The sequence below is a fragment of the Salvelinus fontinalis genome, unplaced genomic scaffold, assembly GCF_029448725.1.
Source record: "Salvelinus fontinalis isolate EN_2023a unplaced genomic scaffold, ASM2944872v1 scaffold_2349, whole genome shotgun sequence".
In the NCBI taxonomy this organism is placed as follows: Eukaryota; Metazoa; Chordata; class Actinopteri; order Salmoniformes; family Salmonidae; genus Salvelinus; species Salvelinus fontinalis.
In genome coordinates this window covers 1-7,554 of record NW_026602558.1, presented here as the reverse complement: position 1 = coordinate 7,554, position 7,554 = coordinate 1, and the positions used below count along the sequence as shown (strand labels likewise).

Sequence of the window (7,554 nt, the reverse complement as noted above, 5' to 3'; positions counted from 1 at the left end):
ACTGTTCAGTAGGATAATAGTAGACCAACCCAAGATGTACTGTTCAGTAGGATAATAGTAGACCAACCCAAGCTGTACTGTTCAGTAGGATAATAGTAGACCAACCCAAGATGTACTGTTCAGTAGGATAATAGTAGACCAACCCAAGCAGTACTGTTCAGTAGGATAATAGTAGACCAACCCAAGCTGTACTGTTCAGTAGGATAATAGTAGACCAACCCAAGCTGTACTGGTCAGTAGGATAATAGTAGACCAACCCAAGCTGTACTGTACAGTAGGATAATAGTAGACCAACCCAAGCTGTACTGGTCAGTAGGATAATAGTAGACCAACCCAAGCTGTACTGTTCAGTAGAATAATAGTAGACCAACCCAAGCTGTACTGTTCAGTAGGATAATAGTAAACCAACCCAAGCTGTACTGGTCAGTTGGATAATAGTAGACCAACCCTAGCTGTACTGGTCAGTTGGATAATAGTAGACCAACCCAAGCTGTACTGTTCAGTAGGATAATAGTAGAGCAACTCAAGCTGTACTGGTCAGTAGGATAATAGTAGACCAACCCAAGCTGTACTGGTCAGTAGGATAATAGTAGACCAACCCAAGCTGTACTGTACAGTAGGATAATAGTAGACCAGCCCAAGCTGTACTGTTGAGTAGGATAATGGTAGACCTTATATTGAAACAGAGAAACTGAGTGAGAAATTCACAGGTTTCAAAATGTCTCTTTTTTTATTCAGGTTTTCATTCTCAAAGTCAGACTTTTTTAAACAGAAAAGCAATACAATTGTGTGTTCTAAATCCATAACAATGCTTAAACCACATCAGGAGACTACAATTGAGATTTGGGAAAAATCTAAGGAATTTGTATTTTTGAGAGTAGTTCCCCTTTAATTCAAGTGTGCAGGCACCTAGCACTATTGGTTGAATTAGAGGTGTTTATATAGTACAGGCACCTAGCACTATTGTTGGATTAACAGTGTTTCTGTAGTACAGGCACCTAGCACTATTGTTGGATTAGCAGTGTTTCTGTAGTACAGGCACCTAGCACTATTGTTGGATTAGCAGTGTTTCTGTAGTACAGGCACCTAGTACTATTGGTTGGATTACCAGTGTTTCTGTAGTACAGACACCTAGCACTATTGTTGGATTAGCAGTGTTTCTGTAGTACAGACACCTAGCACTATTGTTGGATTAACAGTGTTTCTGTAGTACAGGCACCTAGCACTATTGTTGGATTAGCAGTGTTTCTGTAGTACAGACACCTAGCACTATTGTTGGATTAGCAGTGTTTCTGTAGTACAGGCACCTAGCACTATTGTTGGATTAGCAGTGTTTCTATAGTAGGCACCTAGCACTATTGTTGGATTAGCAGTGTTTATATAGTACAGGCACCTAGCACTATTGTTGGATTAGCAGTGTTTCTGTAGTACAGGCACCTAACACTATTGTTGGATTAGCAGTGTTTCTGTAGTACAGGCACCTAACACTATTGTTGGATTAGCAGTGTTTCTGTAGTACAGGCACCTAGCACTATTGTTGGATTAGCAGTGTTTCTGTAGTACAGGCACCTAGCACTATTGTTGGATTAGCAGTGTTTATATTGTACAGGCACCTAGCACTATTGTTGGATTAGCAGTGTTTCTGTAGTACAGGCACCTAACACTATTGTTGGATTAGCAGTGTTTCTATAGTACAGGCACCTTGCACTATTGTTGGATTAGCCATGTTTCTGTAGTAGATACCTAGCATTATTGTTGGATTAGCAGTGTTTATATAGTACAGGCACCTAGTACTATTGTTAGATAAGTAGTGTTTCTGTAGTACAGGCACCTAGCACTATTGTTGGATTAGCCGTGTGTCTGTAGTAGATACCTAGCATTATTGTTGGATTAGCAGTGTTTCTGTAGTACAGGCACCTAGCACTATTGTTGGATTAGCAGTGTTTATATATTACAGGCACCTAGCACTATTGTTGGATTAGCAGTGTTTCTGTAGTACAGGCACCTAGCACTATTGTTGGATTAGTAGTGTTTATATAGTACAGGCACCTAGCACTATTGTTGGATTAGCAGTGTTTCTGTAGTACAGACACCTGGTGTAACCAACTTCACAAAGCCCCCCAGAAGAAAGGCACACGGACACCCACACTTCAGGTTGACTTTGTTTGTATCTGCAGTAAAATATATCAAACAGTGATGACAGGCATTGACAGGACGGTCACAGACACACGTTCACTGGTTAGGTAGGACACAAGATATCTGTTAGATAGGAGCAACAGTGGTGATACATGGTTAGGTAGGACACAAGATATCTGTTAGATAGGAGCAACAGTAGTGATACATGGTTAGGTAGGACACAAGATATCTGTTAGATAGGAGCAACAGTAACGTTATTGATACATACCCTCAATGTGAAGTGATATTAATCCATAAATACTGAGCACAAGAACAACCCTTTTATATAAACCTTTAAAGGTAGTAAGAAAATAAACATTCACTTAATATTTCAATAAGTCACCTGCTAGTAAATCACCTGCTGGCAATAGCTGGCGTGACATTGTAGTGCAGAGACCAACCGTGCTAGTTAGCTCGTCATTAACACGGCTAGCTAAGACAGCAACAACTTGGTTAACTGGCTGAAATAGGTCTTCAATTCATGAACAGCAAAATAAATATATACATAGCCACGTTCGATATTGACTTTAGGATATATGAACCAGTTTTCCAAAACCACTATTGTGTTACACAGTTTTAAACAGTTTTTATGTAAAGAGGAAGAGGACTCGAACCTGCTCTCAGAATATCTCTCAGATTGAGGAGCGGGCAGACCAACTTCCCAAATAGGCGAGAAGCACTCAAAACACACTAGTTGTACTTTCAAAGAAAATAATACAAAAATGGTAAGTCTGAAGACCTCTCGTATTAACAACCTTACTACAATGGCAGCAAATATTTGTATGAATTCAGTAACACATAATGAAAGGAAACTATATTTACATCACCCCTTTTCCTGAAGTGAATGGTTTCTCCCACTACTCTCCCGGAACTGAGGCTTTGAGATCTACATTTTCACCTTGTTACTCCTTTGGTGAGCAAAACAGCTAATAACGTAGCTTAATACTGACATTATCCTCAATCGAGATATCTGTCCGTCGTTTCAGCTCCAACTGAACTTAAAGGTGCATTTCAGACACACATCTTCGTGGCCATTCAGGATGTATTGTACTCAGACTGTCTAGCTCTAGCTAATAACACAGCATAGTAGGCTATTGGTTGACAGACAGCCGCTAATCAGATCACATCACCGCCAGATAATTAACTAAAGATGCTGGAAATGGAGGAACTCGGGCCAAAGATGGACCCGGAAGAGATGAAGATGTGGTGTCTTCGGTCAGGAACTTTCTCCTCTATGTCGCCCTGCTCCGAGTCAGTAAGTACTGGACCAGAAGCTAGTCGGGTTTCCCTATTATGTCAACTGTGTAGCCTGGCAGGTCCCAGATCTGTTTGTGTTTTTGCCCAGAGTCATGTATTCATGTCTAAATACATGGCTCTGCTTTGGTCTATTCCATTGATATTGTCAAACTGAACATTACATTGAACATGTGAGTCATTTAGCAGACGCTCTTATCCAGAGAGACTTACAGTAGTGAGTGGATACATTTTCATACGTTGCATTGGCAGGACAATTCCATTAGTAGTTGGGAGGAGAGCAGAAACAGCCTAACACCTACACTGATACTGTGTAACCTGTCTGCAGTCAACCAGCCATCCAGACTGAAGTGAAGGCCTTATTACAGAATGAAAACGCCTTCTCTTTCGTCGGCATGGCAACCTGTAAACATGTCAGTGATGTCACAATGTTGCACAACAGCAGCAGAACATTGGATGGAGGGTCATTGTCTCATTACACAGTGTCCCTGTCAATTCTACTGTATTGGTACATGTGGTATTACAATACATTAGATCTGTAGACGGCAGCATTGAAACAATTTCCAACACATAGTCAACTAGCAACCTACTCTGTTTCAGTGCTGGTTAAATATCCCACTGATTTTATTCTGCTGTTAGAGGCCATCAGTAGAGACAGTCAGGAAAATAGTCTTTATAGCTAGTTTGTTTCTGTCAAACCATGGGAAGTGTGTCTATATAGGTAAGTATATATACAATTAGGATTTTACTTTAAGGTCAAATGTACTGTAACTGTCTAGTTGTGAAGAGAATCTAAATATGTTGTTTACTGATCTCCTCTCCATTCTAGCACCATACGTTCTGTTGTTTACTGATCTCCTCTCCATTCTAGCACCATACATTCTGTTGTTTACTGATCTCCTCTCCATTCTAGCACTATACGTTCTGTTGTTTACTGATCTCCTCTCCATTCTAGCACCATACATTCTGTTGTTTACTGATCTCCTCTCCATTCTAGCACCATACGTTCTGTTGTTTACTGGTCTCCTCTCCATTCTAGCACCATACGTTCTGTTGTTTACTGGTCTCCTCTCCATTCTAGCACCATACGTTCTGTTGTTTACTGATCTCCTCTCCATTCTAGCACCATACGTTCTGTTGTTTACTGGTCTCCTCTCCATTCTAGCACCATACGTTCTGTTGTTTACTGATCTCCTCTCCATTCTAGCACCATGCATTCTGTTGTTTACTGATCTCCTCTCCATTCTAGCACCATACGTTCTGTTGTTTACTGATCGCCTCTCCATTCTAGCACCATACATTCTGTTGTTTACTGATCTCATCTCCATTCTAGCACCATACGTTCTGTTGTTTACTGATCTCCTCTCCATTCTAGCACCATACGTTCTGTTGTTTACTGATCTCCTCTCCATTCTAGCACCATGCATTCTGTTGTTTACTGATCTCCTCTCCATTCTAGCACCATGCATTCTGTTGTTTACTGATCTCCTCTCCATTCTAGCACCATACGTTCTGTTGTTTACTGATCTCCTCTCTATTCTAGCACCATACGTTCTGTTGTTTACTGATCTCCTCTCCATTCTAGCACCATGCATTCTGTTGTTTACTGATCTCCTCTCCATTCTAGCACCATGCATTCTGTTGTTTACTGATCTCCTCTCCATTCTAGCACCATATGTTCTGTTGTTTACTGATCTCCTCTCTATTCTAGCACCATACGTTCTGTTGTTTACTGATCTCCTCTCCATTCTAGCACCATACGTTCTGTTGTTTACTGATCTCCTCTCCATTCTAGCACCATACATTCTGTTGTTTACTGATCTCCTCTCCATTCTAGCACCATACGTTCTGTTGTTTACTGATCTCCTCTCCATTCTAGCACCATACGTTCTGTTGTTTACTGATCTCCTCTCCATTCTAGCACCATACGTTCTGTTGTTTACTGATCTCCTCTCCATTCTAGCACCATACGTTCTGTTGTTTACTGATCTCCTCTCCATTCTAGCACCATACGTTCTGTTGTTTACTGATCTCCTCTCCATTCTAGCACCATACGTTCTGTTGTTTACTGATCTCCTCTCCATTCTAGCACTATACGTTCTGTTGTTTACTGATCTCCTCTCCATTCTAGCACCATACGTTCTGTTGTTTACTGATCTCCTCTCCATTCTAGCACCATACGTTCTGTTGTTTACTGATCTCCTCTCCATTCTAGCACCATACGTTCTGTTGTTTACTGATCTCCTCTCCATTCTAGCACAATACGTTCTGTTGTTTACTGATCTCCTCTCCATTCTAGCACCATATGTTCTGTTTACTGATCTCCTCTCCATTCTAGCACCATACGTTCTGTTGTTTACTGATCTCTCCATTCTAGCACTATACGTTCTGTTGATTACTGATCTCCTCTCCATTCTAGCACCATACGTTCTTCAGAAGCTGGACAGCATATGAATAGAATCCATCTTCTCTCACCCTCTCCCCTCAAGACCTACATCACACAAGATGCTTCAGAATAACAACAACAACAAGCTGGTGAAGTTGCTACCCAACAGGAACAACCATGACAACAACAACAACAAGCTGGTGAAGTTGCTACCCAACAGGAACAACCATGACAACAACAACAACAACAAGCTGGTGAAGTTGCTACCCAACAGGAACAACCATGACAACAACAACAACAACAAGCTGGTGAAGTTGCTACCCAACAGGAACAACCATGACAACAACAACAACAACAAGCTGGTGAAGTTGCTACCCAACAGGAACAACCATGACAACAACAACAAAAAGCTGGTGAAGTTGCTACCCAACAGGAACAACCATGACAACAACAACAACAACAAGCTGGTGAAGTTGCTACCCAACAGGAACAACCATGACAACAACAACAAGCTGGTGAAGTTGCTACCCAACAGGAATAACCATGACAACAACAACAACAAGCTGGTGAAGTTGCTACCCAACAGGAACAACCATGACAACGACAACAACAACAAGCTGGTGAAGTTGCTACCCAACAGGAACAACCATGACAACAACAACAACAAGCTGGTGAAGTTGCTGCCGAACAGGAACAACCATGACAACGACAACAACAACAAGCTGGTGAAGTTGCTACCCAACAGGAACAACCATGACAACAACAACAACAAGCTGGTGAAGTTGCTACCCAACAGGAACAACCATGACAACAACAACAACAAGCTGGTGAAGTTGCTGCCGAACAGGAACAACCATGACAACGACAACAACAACAAGCTGGTGAAGTTGCTACCCAACAGGAACAACCATGACAACAACAACAACAACAAGCTGATGAAGTTGCTACCCAACAGGGACAACCATGACAACAACAACAACAAGCTGATGAAGTTGCTACCCAACAGGAACAACCATGACAACGACAACAACAACAAGCTGGTGAAGTTGCTACCCAACAGGAACAACCATGACAACAACGACAACAACAACAAGCTGGTGAAGTTGCTACCCAACAAAACAACCATGACAACAACAACAAGCTGGTGAAGTTGCTACCCAACAGGACAACCATGACAACAACAACAAGTTGGTGAAGTTGCTACCCAACAGAACAACCATGACAACAACAACAAGCTGATGAAGTTGCTACCCAACAGGACAACCATGACAACAACAACAAGTTGGTGAAGTTGCTACCCAACAGAACAACCATGACAACAACAACAAGCTGGTGAAGTTGCTACCCAACAGGACAACCATAACAACAACAACAAGCTGGTGAAGTTGCTACCCAACAGGACAACCATAACAACAACAACAAGCTGGTGAAGTTGCTACCCAACAGGAACAACCATGACAACAACAACAACAACAAGCTGGTGAAGTTGCTACCCAACAGGAACAACCATGACAACAACAACAAGTTGGTGAAGTTGCTACCCAACAGGAACAACCATGACAACAACAACAACAAGTAGATGCTTCTAGAAAGAAACATCAAGTTAATGTCACCACCATGGATGTTTAAGTTATATAGTCTACCAAGTGTTAATGTCACCACCATGGATGTTTAAGTTATATATTCTACCAAGTGTTAATTTCTATCCTACTGTGATTCTTGTGAGTTGATGTGATGTT

The 7,554-nt window shown here is 41.5% G+C and overlaps 1 pseudogene; it reads left to right on the top strand.

The window, feature by feature from the left end:
* Positions 1–3,056: 3,056 nt before the first annotated feature.
* Positions 3,057–5,979, top strand: LOC129850806 (mitochondrial import receptor subunit TOM5 homolog; annotated as a pseudogene).
* Positions 5,980–7,554: the final 1,575 nt, after the last annotated feature.